This window comes from Panthera uncia, chromosome D4, assembly GCF_023721935.1.
Source record: "Panthera uncia isolate 11264 chromosome D4, Puncia_PCG_1.0, whole genome shotgun sequence".
Classification (NCBI taxonomy): domain Eukaryota; kingdom Metazoa; phylum Chordata; class Mammalia; order Carnivora; family Felidae; genus Panthera; species Panthera uncia.
Genome location: NC_064807.1, coordinates 57,986,901 through 58,006,227, shown reverse-complemented (window position 1 = coordinate 58,006,227; position 19,327 = coordinate 57,986,901). Strand labels below are relative to the sequence as shown.

Genomic DNA, 19,327 nt, shown 5'->3' with positions numbered 1-19,327 from the left:
ACACACACACACACACACACACACAAACACACGCACGTACTCATGCAAGCATGCATGCTCGTGTCTTTCCCGACCAAGGTTCTGAAGCCTAGATTAGGGAGGATTTAGAAGTAGATAAAGGGACCAATACGCTCCCCATCATTGCCTCCATTCCAAGTGGGACTCCCAACCTCTACCTCACTACCAAGACAATCTAGGAGCCAGCTCCCTCCTCCACCCCATATAATAGCAATTACTCCAAACAATTATTAAGCACTTCCTCTGTACCAGGTGCTGTGCTAAACACCTTTCATGCATTGTTCTACCAGCACAGAAGCCAGGTCACGCCATCCTCAGGGGTCCAGGTCAGGCAGACCAAACTGGGTCTCCACCACCCCCAAACCCAATTCCTTTAGACAAGACCAGCCCCAAAGATCCCCAGGCCTCTCTTCCTGAGGCTGGAAATTCCTGAGAGGATGCCTTTACATTCACGACTCTCCCACACTCTACCTTTCTTTAATCTTCAGATTATCATTTAGATTTTTTTCCTGAGCTGATATAACAGTGATTTTTTTTAAATTACATGACATTTACCAAAGTCATTCTTTTCTTGCCTTTTTGCTGGTTTATCAACTTTGCTTTGCAGTTGAGTTTTACTGATTTTGACAAATTGGAACTACAATAATAGCTTTCTAGTCCTTTCATAAATAAGAGACCCTCAACTAGGAAACTTGAAAGGAAAGGAAATTATCCATTTAAATAGACCAGTTGTTTCGCCCATCAGCTCCCTTTCCCCTTCCTTTTTGTCTCTCTATACATATTAACATAATTTCATAAGACGTCTCCAAGCAGCGTTTCCATTGTAATTAACAGCTTTTCACTCAAAGTGACACATCTGAGAAGTGAACTAACACAAAGAAGGATATATTTAAGAAATTGAGAGCTCAGTTAACTTTGCTACTGATTGCTGTGGAAATGAATAGCTCTTCTTCAGAAAAAGAGGGACTCTCAAAGATTAAAGTCTACCTCACTTATGGGGAAAACTACAAGAAACAGAACAAAATGTTACCAGTGGTTGCCTCTGGGTGATGGAATGAGGGATAAATACATCCTTGTTTCTTCTTTTTCTTTTTCTTTTTTTTAAATGTTTACATATTTATTTGAGAGAGAGAGAGAGAGAACAACACACAGCAGGGGAGGGGTAGAGAGGCAGGGAGAGAAAGAATCCCAAGCAGACGCTGCACCTTCAGGGCAGAGTCCAATGTGGAGCTGCACCTTCAGGGCAGAGTCCAATGTGGAGCTCGATCTCATGGTTCACGAGATCATGACCTGAGCTGAAATCAAGAATTGAACGCTTAAGCAACTGAGCCACCCAGGTGCCCCCATACTTCCTTGCTTCTAATGTTTTTCTGAGCTTTCTAATTTTTTTTTAAGCATGATTCATTTCAGTAACAAAAAGAAGAAAAAACACACTCGGGGCGAGGGCTGCTGAGGTGCAGGCATATCTAACAAGTCATTCCCTGGCTCTCCTTTGCTATCTTTTCCTTGAGGAAACGTCAGGGTGGAGCAGGGAGAGAAGAGAAGAAGGCCTTGTCCCTAGTGAGCAGATGGAAATTCAGAGGTTGTACAACTTGGCCACAGTCACAAAGTCATTGACAAAATTAGAAGAGCTCTCTGTCTCTAGGCTATCAGGGCAGAAGGAAAGAGGAGTTGTTCTGTATGCATAGAGTTTCAATTTTACTGTTTGTTTGTTTGTTTGTTTGTTTGTTTGTTTGTTTTGAGAGAGAGAGAGCTCGCAAGCAGAGGAGGGACAGAGAGAGAGAGGGAGACACAGAATCTGAAGCTGACTCCAGGCTCTGTCAGCACAGAGCCCAACGCGGAGCTCGAGCTCATGAATCGTGAGATCATAACCTGAGCCAAAGCTGAAGGCTTAAGCGACTGAGCCACCCAGGTACCCGCAGAGTTCCAGTTTTACAAGATGAAAAAGTTCTGGAGATCTGTTTCGCAACAATGTGAATATACTCAACACTATTGAACTGTACACTTAAAAGTGATTTTGATGGTAAATTTTATGTTCTGTGTTTTCTACCACAATTAAAAAAGAAAAGACTAGGTTGATGGTATGAGTAGGCTACTGTCTGCTATTTCCACAGACTTGAAGAGGAAGTATTATGTTACTATAATAACCTTGGCAGTGCTCCGACTTGGGTCCATAATCACTCTCCCATGGATCACATTGGTTCCTTTGTGTAACACACGTGTCACACCCATGGCAAGGGCCAGGCAGAAGTGCACCAGACACAGAGGGACGGGAGCCCAGGAGCAAAGAGGGTGTTGGCACCAAGCCCGTTGACTCTTAGCTGAGAGCTCTGGGGAAAGACTGGATGGGCCTTAGAATCCCACTGGTCTGAGTCTCTTAAGAGAGCAGAGGTAGGTTCTGCCCCTGGAGGAAGAAGGTTGGGGCAGGAAGCTGGAAAGAGAGTTACAGTGAGGCCCCTGCAGAGTTGCAGAGGGTTTGCAAACCCTCTACAAGGATTGGTTTCCAAAGCAGAAACCTGGAAAGATCAGCCTCTTCCACTGCTGAGCTGCCTTTTAACTCACTGACGTGCCTAGGTACATCCCTCAGCTTGCCTTCTTAATAGTCTCCCTGACTCCTCCAGCTTCTGCTCTAACACCTACCTTGGGTTCCCCTTCTTGTGTCCTCCTATCATAATACCTGCTTCCTGTCTCTGCTTGTACATTCTTCCATTTGTTCTTCCATTTATTCTTCTGTTCACCTATTGTTTCAATGTATTACAGAGGTGAAGAGCCATACTGCCTGGGTTCAAATCCCAGCTTTGCCCCTTATTTGCTGTGTGATTATGGGTATTTACTTAGCTTCTCTGTGCCTCCATTTCTGCATTGTTAAGATGGACATAAAAATGGTGCCTACCTCAGAGGGTTATTCAAACATTAAATCCATGACAAGTGCTGAGAACCATGCCTGGCATATAGTCAGTCAGCACTCAATGTATGTTAGCCATGATCATTCATTCACTCATTCATTCAGCATTCAGAGTATGGACTACACATGAGGTGCAAACGAAGCTATATTGTGGGCCATGGGAAAAAGAATCTATATATTGCCCATGCCTCTGAGTTGCTCCCAGTCTGGAGGGGGAAATAGGCTTATAAGCAACTAAATATAAACCAAAATCGTAAATAAAATGCTATGGGGCCAGAGGACAGAAAGGAAGGAGGAACTGATTTAGGGGGAAAATCTTCCAAAAATGTGGCATTTGAATTGGACCTGTAAGACAGTGTAGGATTCAAAAGCTGGGACTGGAGGGAATCTCTTTCTGGTGGAGCTTGAACCTAGAAAAGTGTTTAGTACTTAGAAAATGATGAGAAGTACTGGTGTCTCTGGGGTAGGGCTGTCAGAGAAAATACAGGAAGCCTAGTTAAATTTGAATTTCAAATAAACAATATATCTGAATTTTTAGTACATGTCCCAAATATACTAAAAATTTATTTGTTACCTGAAATTCAAATATAACTGGGGGTCCTATGTTTTTATTTGCTCAACCTGGCAACCCTACCCTGAGGTAGGAATAAACCTTTTATGGAGCCTATGCCCTGGGCCTGAGCTCTGTGTCACCATCCTGTCCCCCACCCTGTCACTCCTGTGCGGTCTGCCACCTTCATGACTTGATTTGGCATTTGCCAATGATTTGGCATTGTTGATTCCGGGCTTTAGAGGGACCCTGATGAACTGTCAGCAAGTCATTCGGTGCCACTTTTTTATTAACAATCACCCTCCCCATCCCCCAGACAGAGATGAACGGAAAAATCCCACATTTGTTCATTTTGTTGAAGGTCACTGTGTCTGCTGTTTTTATGTTATCTTCTTTATTTTTCTGAGATCCCATCTCTTTTTTTTTTTTCCTTTGAGATTCATTAACACCATGATGGAAAGGAATTCATTCCCTTCATAGTTGTATAAAGGGAGAGAAGGAGAGAGAGAAATTAAAAAAAAAAAAATGCCAGCATAATAAAGTATCTGAAGACTGTAGTACTGGCTGTGAAATGCACCTGAGGGGCCTACGTCTGTCTTCATAGCGGACCCAGAGTGCTACAGACTGGTGGTATTTTGTGCCAACTCTTTGATAGTCTCTGTAGCTTCTGCCCAAGGTGGGGCTTTAAAGATTCAGGTGAGGGGCACCTGGGTGGCTCAGTCAATTAAGCGTCCAACTCTTGATTTCAGTTCAGGTCATGATCTCATGGTTGTGGGATCACGACCATGATTGGGCTCTGTGCTGAGGACGGACTTTGCTTGAGATTCTCTCTCTCTCCCTCTGCCCCTCCCCACTGTTTGCACTCTCTTTCTCTCTATAGTTAAAAATTAAAAAAAAAAAAGCTTCAGTTGAGCAGTAGCGAGTGAAGTGGATGGTCACTTGCAGAACAGGAACCTGATCAGCAGCCAGGTCAGAGGCTGGGGAAATCAAAGGCGGCCCTCGGGCCCCTCCTCTCATCCATAAAACATGCCTCACAAAGTCATTTCACGCCCCAGCATCTGCCTGCTGTTCCAGAAAGGTACACCTATTCATCTGTCTCAAAAATGTTTATGGAGAGAAATTATCAGCAGGAGAAAACAAATTCTCTGGTGAGATATCGCCCTTTGTGAGATAATGATTTCTGAGGAAACACTGACAATGGGGATGGTGTCCAGCTTGAATGTGGTATGCCTGAGAGGGCTGGGAGGAACCCAGCTTTACAAAACCTCTGGAGCAGGGAAATTCTGCCACCTTCGTGCCTGCCTGTGTGACTTGGCTGTAAGATATGGCTACGATGAAGTTTCAGAGATTAAAGGGAAGTAGGAGGAGGCATCCTTTTCTTGTTGATGCACTCACAGCTCACTCAGGCTTCCAGACCAGGGGACATGAAATAAAATGTAACAACTGAAAGAAACGATCCCCCCCCACCACCAACTCTGTCTCAGCTGCCTCAGGTAGGGGGGTTTTATTCATCAGGTGTCATATACACAGGACTGAAGATATACAAGCTTTTCAAGAGCCTAGAAAAATATTTGCACACCACATACATTCTTGTTGACTCCAAGATGCAAAATGAAAATCCAAAATCAAAAATTAACTAAATGTCTGGGCACCTGGGTGGCTCAGTTGGTTAAGTGTCAACTCTTGATTTTGGCTCAGGTCATGATCTCAGGTTTGTGAGGTTGAGCCCCACATAGGGCTCTGTGCTGACAACACAGAGCCTACTTGGGATTCTCTCTCTCTCTCCCTCTCTGCCCCTCCCTCAATCATGCTCACGCATGTGCACACATGCTCTCTCTCTCTCTCAAAAGAAACTTAAAAAATAAAACCTAAATGTCCACAAAATACATGTCAACTCCCTAACTTGCTCAATTTGGTAGGCATAAAAAGCTTATTATATCTAAAAACAATTAGTGGGTTCTTTCACTTCAAGGAATTCCTAACTATGCACTATGATTTCAAGAAATCATAGCCATTGGAAATTAAATTAGCAAAATAATCTTGAAAGCAAAATTATAAAAGCACCTTCAAGATTATTTTAAAGCACAAATAACTGAATATACTATGGGATGTGGGGACACTTTGATGTGTGCTGTGACATGGGGTGGTGCATCTAAAAGTTAGACTGCTTAACTTCTCTAAAGGTCTTTGAATAGCCCTGATTCCATGGGTCAGGGCCCATCAACAGTTTTAAAGAGAGCAGGTGTACACACACAGGGGTAACGAAGATATGTCTTTATGTCCAACTGAACTGCTTTATTCACATAACCCCAGAGACCAGTCAAGCAAGAAGGATTCCTGGCCACCATGGGGGCCCAGGGCAAAGATAGGACTGGTCTCTGAGTCTCCAGACACCAATCCTCTTTGTATAAGATCAGACACCTGAGGCTCAGAGAGGAGAAAGTCATTGCTTAAGTCATACGGCAAAAGCATTCATGAGGGCCGAGGACCTATAAGCTTAGAGATGAAACTCTAAGTCTCCTGCTTTCCAGTCTTTGCCCTTACCACTATACCACGTTTGGACTTCCTGCTTCCTTTGCCAAGGCATTGAGGCACCCCTTTGTCCTTAAGAAAATATCTAGATCTCTTAAAGTTCACTCACTTTGATTTTGGAGGGTTCTGATCATCCTTAGATGCCTATTGATGTCCACCATCCATCTGTTCATCCTTTGGCTTTCCTAACCTTGGTCCAGGTACCCTGCTTTCCAGGCTTTCTGCTAGGAGGCCCACCTCATCCTGTGGAAGTTTCTTAGACCAAGATCTTTCCAATGCGGCTCAGCTAGCTGACTGGTTGGCTCATCCAGCTGCCGTATCTATACCTTACACCTGGGCCATACCCTCTGCCGCCCCCCTGTGGCCACTAGGATAGGGATTGCTTGGGACTCCATGTCCACCTCTTTTTGCCAAGCATATTTGGAAAGGCTTCCTTATTCCTGGAGGGCTAGTACCTGGACAGCATTCCTCTCCTCCACTCCTACCCCTCCAGTTAATTGCCCATGGCAACTTCAGCCTCTCCCCTGAGCTTATCAATCTGCCAACTCCCAAGTATCAACTAGGCACCATCAATGGTGATAAACCTGGGGATGGGCGATGCAGAGAGGAAGTAAGATGTAGTCCATAGCCTTGAGGAGTTAGTTTACATTTAATAAGAGAAGTCAAAACACACAAAAATTAAAAATAATTTTATGTTCAACTGTTCTGTGCCAAGAACTTCAAGAATTTAGAATTGGGGTGAACTGGGTAGGGAGGCCCCCGGAGAGAGCAGATTTGAACTGGTATTTGGAAGACAGGAAGTATCTTAAAAATAGAAGAGTATAGAAAAACATTTCTATATGTTTCCTTTACTCTCACAATGCTACCACACTACTTCTGATACCAGGTGTGTGGGTTTTTCACATATCAAGCAATTGTACAACATCAGCTGAGTATCCCCCAATTTAACTCAATTCTCACACTATCTACCTGGAGATAGCGTCAGATCTCATAGGTTAAGTGTTCCATCCCACAAGACTGCCCACCCCTGCCCCACTTTGGATGCCAATTGCAATTGCAAGTCCAAGTTACCTGTGTTTCCGACCAGCCAGTTGTAACTGGGAGGTTCCCACAACCCCCTCCTAGGGTTTGATTAATTTGCTAAAGCATCTCACAGAACTCAGGAAAAGTTAACTCACTAGATCACAGGTTCATTACAAAAGGCTACAACTCAGGAACAGCTAAATAAAAGATGGTGGTTAGGGCAAGTTATGTGAGAAGGGGTGAGAAGCTTTCATGCCTCTCTCCCCATATCTCTGTGTTGTCCAACCTGGAAGCTCTCTGAACTCCATCTTTTTGGGCTTTTACTGAGGCTTCATTACTTAGGCACGATTGATCAAATCATTGGTTATTGGTGATTAATTCAGCTCCTTCCTGGAGAGGAGGGTGGATCCTGACAGTTTCAAGGCTCTAATCACTAGGTTGGTTCCCCTGGCAACCAGCCCCCATTTTTAGGGGCTTTCCAAAAGTCACTTCATTAACATAAACAGGTGTGGTTGAAAAGGGCTTGCTATGAATAACAAAAGACAACACTTCACTTTTATGCTGTTAACACATAATAAATTCCAAGGGTCTTGGGAACTCTGCGCTAGGAACAGGATACAGACCAAATATATATTTATTATAAATCACAATACCACAAGAAGAAAAGGAAGAGGAGTATTCTGAAAGGAAGCAAAGGCCATGAGAAGTAACAACTAATATAAAAGCTACAGCTAAAATAACATTTCTCAAATAAAATGGAGATGAGCTCCCTTCTTACATGGTCTCTGGGTGCTCATACCACTTTGTTACTCCTCTTTGTATAGCACATACCACACTCTGTGTAATGTTTACATGTATCCCTCCCACTATTCATTAGGACCCTTTTGGTCATAACAGAAATCCAACTTAAATTAGCTTAGGCAAAAAAAGAAATTTATGGATTGCAATAACTGAGAATGACATGGATAGTACTGGCAAAGGTCATATGACCAAATCCAGGGCTGACACAATCTTATCAGCTTGCTCTCTCTCTCTCTCTCTCTGTCTCCTTCTTGATCTCCAGCTCTGTTTTTCACTCTGTCATCTTTTGAGGGCCCCATTCTCTCCTGCCACATCTGAGCTCCCTCCAAAAGACAGGAAAGATGGCTTCCACAGAAAGCAGTTTCATATGCTTCCAGCTATAATCACAGAAAACAGAGAAAGTTTTTCTCACTAGCTCCATCAGCAGAGTCTCAGGGAAAGACATTTATTGACCCAGCATTCCTTCTATGCTCTTCCCTATACCACGGTGTCTAGATGCTTGGGAAGGACATGTCCCAGAGTCCCTATCTACATACCCTAGAGTAGAACATATGAGTGAGAAACACTTGCCAAGATGTGGAAGGCAGAATAAGGCAGAAGCCAGATTTTTGTTCTTCTGGCAACGTCAAACTTGAGGCTTAAGGAGGCATGACATTTTGCAGTGGCCTTTAAGTATATTCCTGAAAAACTTGGGCCTCAAGATTGAAGGCAGCTGTGATCATCTCTCTTGGTTTCCCAAGTTCCTTCCAATTCCTATCTAGGAGAGCTAGTGACAAAACTGGTGGCCTTCCTTGACCTTTGTGCAGACTTTTCAATGATTTTGTAAGTACTTAATTCCCTTTATTAAATATCTTCCTACTTTATTTTTTTAATGTTTATTTTTGAGAGAGAGCAAAAGACAGAGTGTAAGAGATGGAAGGGCAGAGAGGGAGAGAGGGAGACACAGAATCTGAAGCAGGCTCCAGGCTCTGAGCTGTCAGCACAGACAGAGTCTGATGTGGGACTCGAACTCATGAGCTGTGAGATCATGACCTGAGCCAAAGTCAGGTGCTCAACCGACTGAGCCACCCAGGAGCCCCAATACTGTCCTACTTTAAATTCCAGCAGCTCCTGTTTGTGACCATACTCTAACCAATACATGTATATATACCCAACAGTGGAAGGGAAGGGTCATCACTCTAATGAGGGAAGAGAAAAGATGTGCTAGCAGCCAAATCAAGAGCAATCACATTTCCCCATGGGAAACACGGGGAGATAAGGTCAGGTAGGGTGGGATAAGGTCCAACAATGGAAGGTGTTGACTACCAGACATTCAGACTTGATGTACTGAGGAAGAAGGAAGTCAGGTGAATATGATAGCAAAGGACACATTTTAGGGCAACTAATGGTAGTACATGTGGGACAGATTGGGGCATGGGTGACAGAAAGGAGGCCATAAGGACAGAAGTGCCCTAGAATGGGAAAAAATGTGGAAGCATAGAAAAAGGTGCAGCTGGGAGATGTGTTAGAAGAAGAAACAGGATATTTTGAGTTGTACTTAAGGTATTTTGGTAGGTTGTGTCTAAGGTCAATCAGCTAGAGATCAGAGCCAGGACTTGAACTTGCTTCTGTTGCTCTTCAAAACCTGCCTTGATTCCTCAAACCTATGCTGCTTTTCTTCCTACCACTAGTCTTTTTAACTGTATCCTCACCTGGCAAGAGACTGTGGAGGACAAACCAAAAGGGCATATCTTTTGTCCCTCTGACATGAAGCCCTGAGAAGAATACGTCATGAGGAAACCATCCAACAAATCCAAATTGAGGGATATTCTGTAAAACAACAGGCCTGGTCTCTTAAAAAATGTCAGGGTTACAAAAGATAAAAAACAAAAACTGGAATACCATTCTAGATGAAAAGGCACTAAGGAGATGTGACAAGTAAATGCAGCGAGTGATCCTAGATTGAATGCTGAATCAAAAAAAAAAAAAAAAGCTACAATGGACATTTTACAAACAATTGGTAAAGTAATTACCAGTTATTAAATAGTAATATATATTATGTCTCTCTCAATGGGATGGAGACCCCTAAAATGTGGGGTGACAATCAGGTAGAAGCTGGAGGAAGGTTGGGGTCAGTGCCAGGGCAGGGGCAGAGGTGGCTGGCTGGCTCAGTTGGTAGAGCATGAGACTCTTAAACTCAGGGTCAAGAATTCAAGCCCCACATTGGGTGCAAAGCATACTTTAAAAAAAATGGGGAAGGAAGGAAGTATGGGGACATACAGAATTTTCCTTTTTTTGATAACTGTACCTGGTTGTAAATAGCCCATTGGTTAGTTAGGTTCTATGGATATTTTGAGGTGGGTGGCCTGATGAACCTGTCTGTATTCAGCCAGGGCGTTGCTGTGGGACCTTTTGCCTTGATCAAGTTTTCATTGCTCAAACCTGTTGTCTAAAAGCAGCCTCTACAATGTACTAATGTTAAACTTCCCAAGTATGATCATTTCATTGTGGTTTTGTGGAGGAATGCCCTTTTTCTTCGGAGATGGGCTGAACTATTTAGGAGTAATTCAACACAATGCTTCAAAATTCTCAAATGGATTAGCACAATTAGATAAGAGTGCAGATGTGGCAAAATGCTAACAATTAAAGAGTCTGGGGTTGATTGTATTATTCTTGCAATTTTTCAGTAGTGTGAAATTTTTCAAAGTAAAAAGGGAAAAATTATAAATGCATCCATTCCTCTCCAACCCCCAAGAAAAAGACCAGAAAAGAGGAAGCCCTTTAAGTTGAACATATCTGAGTCTACCACAACTAGCTGTGTGACCTCAGAGCCCTCGTCTCCTCAGCTGGAAAATGGCAGTGTTAAGGCCCAACGTGAGTGTTTCTACAGGACGTTGGCAGATACCATTGGTGTGAAGCCCGGAGCACAGTGGCCAGTACACTGTTCTCTGTATTCTCAGTGTTCACATCTGTTCTCTCCTCTTCCTTCAGCCTAATCTACACTTCTCAGAATCCAATTAACTGGCCACTGAGGGAGATTTGCTCAGGATAAATAGGAATGCACAACTGGAGGCTACATGGTGCCCTGCAGGGACACTTACCACAGGCAGCCTGCCTGCCTGCCTGCCTGAGTGAGATGCAGGCAGGCTGACCCTCTGAAGGTCAGACCACAAGAACAAAAAGTCAAAAATGCCTTCACACACAACTTGTTGGCTCATGTCATGGATTGGAGCTCAGAGATGAGCTGGAGCTTCTCAAAGTGGGGTCCCTGTCCCATCTGAGGAGAATCAGCTGTGGTTCATGTAAAAATGCAAATTCCTGGGCCCCACCCACTAGGATCTGAGTCAGCTTCTCTGCAGTGGTTTTGCGAGTATACATTCTGACTGTTTTCTAGGTGATTCTCAAGCCTGAGCTCCTGGACCCACACCATGGCCATGGTGGATGTGCCACTTTATAGCAAAAGTGGTAATTGGAGAAGTGAATTCCTATGGTGAAAGCCTAACAATAACATAAAAAGGTTATCCACCACAAATATGTCCACAAATGGGAGCAAATGGAAATATGAATAGAACTATAAAAATAAAAGCTGGAAATTCATGAAGAAAGCAATACTTTTCTCTGGGTTTGCTAGCTCCGGATCCAAAGTATATGAATGAAATGTTGCTCCAGTCTTGGGGGTGAAGTGAGCCCACAGTCTAGAGCCCCCAAGTTCATCACTCTCTGAACATTAGGACCAAATGAATCAGAGTGGGCACTGAGGACTGGGCAGAAGGATCCTTTTCACTCACCATGACTCTGGGAAGCTGAAAACCAACAGCTCCCTCCTCTGAACATGTGCAATAAGCAGTGATTCTACAGCACCTTGTAAACTCCAAGAGCTCCAGAAATTCCAATGACCTAGAGGCTCACTGAGATTCTGCCCCCATCTGTCAGTGCCTCTCCAAGCCGTACCCATTGGCCTTAAGGGACTCCATCTGAGTATGATCGTTCTCTTGGATGCCAGCTTGGTGAAAGAAGCCGATACCTGGTTTCCCGGTGACTTGGTAAGGACTGGTTAGTGGTTGTTCAGTGTAAAGTGGCTGAGCTCTTCTCTCTTTAAGCCCAGATCAGATCTTTTGGCCTTGAAAGTTCCCTCTGATCTAGAGAATCCCCTATTCCCAGCAGGCATTTACCCCTAGGGTCTGAGTTATTTTGGGAGACTCAATATCCTGCACTTAGCCCTAGGGAAGGAAAGAGAAGGACACACAATTGGGCAGTCTCCACCACCCCACCCCCAAACTGAGATAGAAGACAGACTGCCATTTGCAACTTTAACTCTTTCCTGGCTTTGGCTAAGACCAATGTATCCCACTTAGGAAAGCCTCAGATGGCAGCATGGTAACCATTTTAATTCAAGGAAAAACATAAACTGTAGTGGGAGAAAACTATGCATGGAAAGTGACTTTTAAAAACTGTCTTTAGGGGCACCTGGGTGGCTCAGTTGGTTGAGCATCCTACTTTGGCTCAGGTCATGATCTCGTGGTTCTTGAGTTCAAGCCCCACAGCGGGCTTGCCGCTGTCACCCTGTCAGAGTACAGCCCACTTGGGATCCTCTTTCCTCCCCCGCTCTGCCCCTTTTCCGCTCACCTTCTCTCAAAAAATAAATAAAACATTAAAAAACTTGTCTTTAAATGTTACAGCCAAAGTGAGAGGATGGAAACTGCATCAAAAGAACATTTTTTGTGCAGGATATAAATCACTTTCCCAACTGTAGGGCTTGAAGTAATAAATTTCACCTTTTCAGGAACTCCGAAGTTTACTTTGGAGATGAGGAGAAGCAGATTAAACTCTTCAGATTTACAGTTGTACACACTAGCACAAAGCAATTCACATCAGAACCCATGTAAGTGTGATCATGGAGGTTTCAATGTTTGCTGCCTCTTGCCTTCTTTTTTCAGTTGTTCCCTACAAAGCGAAAAGCCCTCATGGCAAAGCTGGTCAGTAACATCTGGCTTTGCACAGGAGTGGTGCTCAGTGGAAGGAAGGGAGAAAGGAAGGCAGCAAGGAGGAAAGTCTGCAATGACTCTCCAAAGGTGACAAGTGCCCTTTTGCATGTGGAATGTCTGGGCTCTCTCAGTGGTGTGGTTTATTAGGGCCTGAGGTGATAACTCATACATAAGAACGATGACTTGTTGGATCTCTATTGGATTCGATTCCACACACAGTCAGTCACTCAGGGCCTAGCTTTTGGCAGGCACTGAGCAAAGCCTGGGGGTGGACAGAAATGAATAATGCACAGTCCCTGCTACCTGCCCTCCAGATGTCTCTCAAGGACAAGAGAGTCACATATTCTGGGCACCTGGCATCCCAGAAGCAAAGAAACCTGAATGTGAGACCCCCAGAGAAAACCTGGTATGCTAGTGGGCTGGCATTTAAGCCCTCCTCCACTGCAGCAAAAATGCTGCTCTGTTCTTGAACACCACTTGCCTCTTAACACAGAACAAAGCAAAACAAAGCAAGGATAGCCTCCCTTCTCCACCTCTGCTACCCACCTGCTCTAGTCTGCATCAACTTTGGCCTGCCCTGGTGCTGGTTCCTCACAGAAGCAGTGTGACTTGGCCTAACCAGCCCTGGAGACACCCCTGATATTCACTGCCCCAGTCTCCTTGGGACCTGGGCTGACCTAATGTACCCCCGACCTGTGGTTTCTTTCTGCCACACTTTCCACTCTTCCTTGCCCACGGGCTCCACAGCCCCTTTCTGCTGGGCCTTCAGGTTGCCTGACCCAGAACTTTATGCCCTCAGACACTTGTAGTCCATTTCTGGCTCTTCCCAGACTACCTTGTCCTATTGGCAATAAGCTTCAGGTGCCAATGGTAGCCTTCAAGACTGCTATCAGACTGATGGTTGGGACTGAAAAAGCTATTGTACCCAGTGGGTTTGCAACCTCTATAATTTATGCTGTAATTGCCAGATGTTTGACCATTAGGATGCATCACTGAAAAGCAATTCAACTAATTTGCTTTCCTAGCACCCACATATATATCAAGCCCCAAAAGACAGGTCATTGTTGTTATCTAAGGAACTTTAAAACTGGTTCTCAGACTTTAGCTACAGCAGAATTACCTGGAAGGCTTGCTGGGCTATAACCCCTAGCTTCTAATTCTGAAAGTCTGGAAGTCAGAATGACAATTTATATTTCCTTTTATTTTTTCCTTCCTTCCTTTCTTCTTCCCTCCCTCCCTTCCTCTTCCTTCTTCTCTTTTTTTCCTTCTTTCTTTCTTCTCCCCTTCCCTGCCAATATTTGTATTACTAACAAGTTCTCAGATGAAGCTGATGCTCTGGCCCAGGGACCTCACTTTGAGAACCCCTGCTCTAGTCCAGTGGTTTTCAAACTTGGCTGCACATTGGACTCACTGAAGGGGTTTTTTAATTAAAAAAAAAAAAAAAATACAATGCCTGAATCCACCACCAGAAATTCTGACTTAACTGGTTTGGAATACAGACTGGTCACTGGTACTATATAAGCTGTGTAAGTGATTATAATGTTCAGCCAGGGTTAAGAACATCTGCTCTTGTCCATTTCATTAGCAGAGGCTAGGCTAGGGGTTGGGAGCCTTTTTTATCTCCCACATGGACAGACAAATATAGGACACCCAGTTAAATTTGAATTTCAGATAAACAATGAATAGTATTTCACCGTAAATATGTCCCAAATATTGCATGGATGTCTTTTTTTGCTATTATTGTTTTGTTTTTTCTAAATTTGGCAACCCTACTCTTAGACACTTCCATAACACAGAATGAGAAACAATGATCTGCCAGCTCCTATTTTATAAATAGTAAGAGCAAGGCCTCACAGGTCGCATAGGAAGTCAGAAGATAGCCAGGATAAGAACTCAGGAGTCTTGACCTCAGTCCAGAGCTCTTTTCCTTCCATCACACTTAACTGTGCTAAAGACACTTGTACCTTTTCTAGTTAGGAGGTCATTGTCAGTTGCCTGGAGGTGACTTCAAAGGAATCAGTATGATTTATGTTCTCTCTGCTCCCATGCCAATCCTCACCTCCACCCCCTTTCTGCTGCTGCAGGTATCACAGAGGCTGTCCTAGGATGTGGCCATTCCCAGAGCCATATCTTTAATGGCCACCTCAGGGAGGAAGTGGACTGGAAGTGGTACCAGCAGAGACAGTTGTGAGCAAGAGTGCATAATTGGGTAACACAAGGACAAGTGGGATTTGGCACAGGCAAACTTCAGGCAAAGCATGTTGGGAGAGGCCCACTTAATTCGCAGAGACACTCAGAATTAGTTGTAAATTCTCTGGGAAGAGATCAAGGCAGCAGCATAAACAGTTCAATTAAACTGTCGGCTCAATGCTCAATGTGTGGTAATGGTCAAAACACAGCCTTTAATCTAGATATAGAGGATTATCTTTCGACCCATAATGAGATTCCTAAGATTAGTTGTACTCGAGGTGGAGAGAATAGAGCTGGCTCAGTGACACAAGGACAGGCTTGCATTCCAGCATGACTGGGACTCTTGTGGAAGGGGGCTACCTGGATGCCACAACCTTCTTGGAACCCCCTTCAGATGCTGGGAAGTCAGGCATAAATCTCATTCTGCTTCCTCTGCTTTAGAGACATAGCATAGGAACAGAACACCAGAACATACTTGCTTCAAAAACTTTCAAAAAAAAGTCTGATATGCTCCCACCTCCAGATCAAAGTTAATAGCCACTAGCACCGGGTCCACGGCAGAGATGTCAAGCTTTAGCTCTCTGCCTTTCTACCCTTCGTGATCGCCCACTCACATTTACTTGTTCACCTGAACAAATATTCATCATGTGCCTACTAGGTATCAGGCAGTGTCCTAGACACTGGAGATATGCAGTGAACAAAAGCAAAGATCCCTTTCCCATTGTGGGGCAAGACAAGGAATAACAGACAAACAAAAAATAAGTAAAATATGCTGTGCATGAGATAGAGTTGAGTGATACTCAGAAAAACAAACCAGGGAAGGATAGGAAGTGTTGAGTGGGGAAACAATTCTAGAAATGGTACCCAGGGGAGGCCTCACTGAGTGTGTGATGTTTAAATACAGACCTGAAGGGAAGGAAGGATGACCCATGGGGACAGCTGGGAGAAAGCATTCTAGGCAGAGGAGATGTAGTAGGAAGGTTCCAAGGTGAGAATGTTCAACAAACACCAGGAAGAGGCAGCCTGATTGGAGCAGGAGAGAGGACAGTACAAAAAGAAGTCAGGAATTTGAGGGGACTAGGTCATGTAAGGCCTTATGGGCTACTATAAGAATTTTGGCATTTACTTTTAGGGACATGGGGATTTAATGAGAGATTTGAGCAGAGGAGGGACATAATCAGATTCAGTTTTAATAGGATCACTGGCTGCTGTGTTGAGACAGAAGCAGGGAAATGGGTAACAGATGCCTCTGATGATCCAGGCAAGAGATGGAGTGTTGGACTGGGGTGGAAGCAGTGGAGTTGTGAGAAGTGGTAGGATTCTGAATACTCCTTCCTGAAGGGTTGGATGGAGCAGGAATGAAAGAAGGTGTCTAGGAGGACTGAAGGTTTTGCCTCAGGTCTTCTCAGAGCACTATTGGCTCCCAAATTTATGCTTCCAGGCCAGACTCCTGCCCTGGGGCCTGGCTCACAGCAGGAGACTGACATTAACATTTGTTGGCCCAAACTGAAAGAAGTAGATGAGTCTGTTGGGTTGGTGGCATCATTTTTTTCCAGGCCTCTATCAATAACATAGCTACCTCCAAATACTGAAAGAAGGATGAAAAGAGCTGCCATGTCCCCAGCTTGGTCTGAAGTGAGAAATAGAGACAGGGCAGAAACAGACACAGGATCATACTCAACCCTTCCATTAAGAAAATCAGAGATGAGTGGTGGTGGGGAGGGGAGAGCTAAGAGTAAAAAATGCCAGAATGGGCATAGTGTTGGGTTTGTGATATCAAGAGACTGGGTACAAACCCCAGGTGTGTCTCTGGATTCTATCTCTTCCCTTCAGTCATTTGTTTTCCCTCTGTGAAATGGGGTGGCTGTTTCTCTGAAAGGAAAGTCTGTTTAGCTCTAACCCCCTATAGTGCCCTGAGTCCTTTCCCTGTGAGTTCCTGTCTCCTTAACCATTTGACATACTACTCCTCCAACATAGTCTTTAGGAAACTTTTCTGTTTCCTTTCAGAATGATTATTTCTGACTCTGCCCTTTAAGTTGTGTCTACACTAGTTCCCAAAGGAAAACACCCATGTGTTTTTGACTACTTGAGGTAAATACTACCTTCGTCCAGTTACCCCATCTGTAAACTGGGAATAACACCAACTCGCAGGGCTGATGAGTAGGGTTAATTATATACAGAATGTGTTGGGGTTGAGCAGATACACAAGTGCTCTGGAAGTTTTTGGCATAATACTATAGCATTACAATAATTTTTGGCTTGCAAATTATACCCCAGCAGAGGCATCACATGGAAAAGTAGGTCTAACCCCATGGTCCGCTGAAAGTGAAATGGAAAAAATAAGTTGTGAAATATAACTTTTCTTCCTAAACCTAAACCTAAAGGCAGAGATAATTTTTCCATGTGCAACCCACATGCAGGCAACAAGTTTCCAGATCCTGAAGAAGACTTTCTTGTCCTGAGTGGCCTGGCCTGTTGCCAGGACCTGGCCGCTCCTCTTTTCTGAGCCTACAAACCATTTAAATGAGAGGGGAGGGAGCCAGAGAGGATTTGTGGTTGGTTGAAAGGAGGGGCTTACAATGAAGATGTCCTTGCCTTTTGGGTTTTCTATTTGGGCCTCTCTTGCTTACAGAATAATTAAGTGTTTACACAGCAGATACAGCAGAGGAGTGATTTAAAGGATAATTTGAGATACTTCAGTTTAGGGTTACCCGAAATAAACACTTTGGCCCAAGTCAATTTCTGGGTCTTCCAATATCCCCTAGACACATTTCTCTCCCTCTCTCCCCACCCCCCCCTCACACACACACACACACACACACACACACACGCACACACACACAGATTATTTCCTGAGAAATGTTAAGTAGGTACATCTCAGGCAAAGAAGGGGCTGCGTAGATGGGGTTTGTGACTGTGGGAGTTATAATGGTGGGTTTAAAAAAATTAACTGGCTCATAGAGGATGACAGTCCTGTCTGACCAAAGAGGGAAAGAGCAAATGGCTTCATCCTGAAGGGACAATCTGCAGTCAATTCCATTACATCACTGTGTGCGGCTGAGTGGCCAGAGCACAGCCTTCAGAGTAAGATCCAAGTTGGAGTCCTGGTTCTGCCACTTCCCCACTGTGGCCTCAGGCAGCAAAGAGGCGACAGCTCTCAGACTGTGAATGGGACCTCCACATCCAGCATGGCCAGGGAGCCAGGGCTGTGTCCTGACCAAAAGAGCCTCTGGCCTTCCACCTGCCCTAACAGGTCCCACTTTTCCTACAGGATATGAAAAAAGAATAGACTCCCCCCAAAGCCCATCTATTCGAACATAGGTAGCAAGTGGAGACGATTAATGATTAGGGCCACTGTCCTAATAAGTCAGCCTTCTGAGGGAATTCCTCTGACTTGGGGGTCTCAGTCCTCACACCTCAGGGTTAATAATACCCTGGGGTTTGGCGGTCAAACTCAGGAGCACCAGCTCGTTTACCTCGTTTCCAGGCAGCTCCTCTGGCGCCTCTCAGGAGAAACTTCACTGGGCAAGCGGGCCCCCTCCCTCGGCCTCAGTTTCCTCAGTTTTGGTCAATAATCAAAGGACGATCTTAAGTTGCGAAGGAGAGACTAGTGGAGATGACATCATTTCGGCGCCACCAGACCGGGAAGTGGCAGCCAGGCCCACCTGGGTGGCCCTCCTTTGGTCCTCAGGTTGGCAGTGCACGGGGTTAAAGCCCCGACTTCCTCAGGGGTGAAAAGGGAAGCCAACGTCCGGCCTCCCCTCGGCCTGGCGCCGCGAAGGGTGCCGGGCCCAGGCTGCATCAGTCATCCCGACTGCTAACACGCTCGTTAGCATAGAGACTCCTCCGAAGATCTGGCACGCGGAGGCTGACCTGAGTCTGTGTCCCTTCAAGAAGGGGATTAGGCACCCTGTCCCCGAGGGGTCCCAGGCCGCACTTCCCTCGCGCGGATCATGCTGTACACTAGAAATGTCCGGGGATAATTAACCCCCCGTGTCCCCCCTCCAACAGTGGGGGTCCCTGAGGTGCACGGCGCGCGGGCACCCGGAGATGCGCACAAGTCTGGCCTCTGAGCGCGGTGGGCTCCTACTGGCAACCTCACGCCGCAGGCGGCGGCGGGCCGCGAGCGAGGCGGAGCCGGCAGCGCCGCGGGACCCCAGTGCCCTCAGGCGCCACCCCAGGGCTGGCGCCGAGGCGGCCGCGGGTGGCGGCGCGTGCTGAGGTGGAGAGTTGCGCCTGCTGAAGACCAGGGCACGAAGAGGGCGGGGCTTGGGCCCGCGGTCTGGCCGGCAAGGACCCGGGGGTGGCGCCTGAGGGCACTGGGGTCCCGCGGCGCTGCCGGCC

At 45.3% G+C, this 19,327-nt stretch overlaps 1 long non-coding RNA gene across 1 annotated transcript in view; it reads right to left on the bottom strand.

Moving 5' to 3' along the window:
- Nucleotides 1–19,225, bottom strand: part of LOC125919969 (uncharacterized) — a 191,232-nt gene extending 172,007 nt beyond the window's left edge. The window contains exon 1 of the long non-coding RNA XR_007456899.1: nt 18,460–19,225. This is a non-coding gene — a long non-coding RNA (uncharacterized LOC125919969). The remainder of the gene's footprint in view (nt 1–18,459) is intronic.
- Between the last annotated feature and the right edge of the window lie 102 nt (nt 19,226–19,327).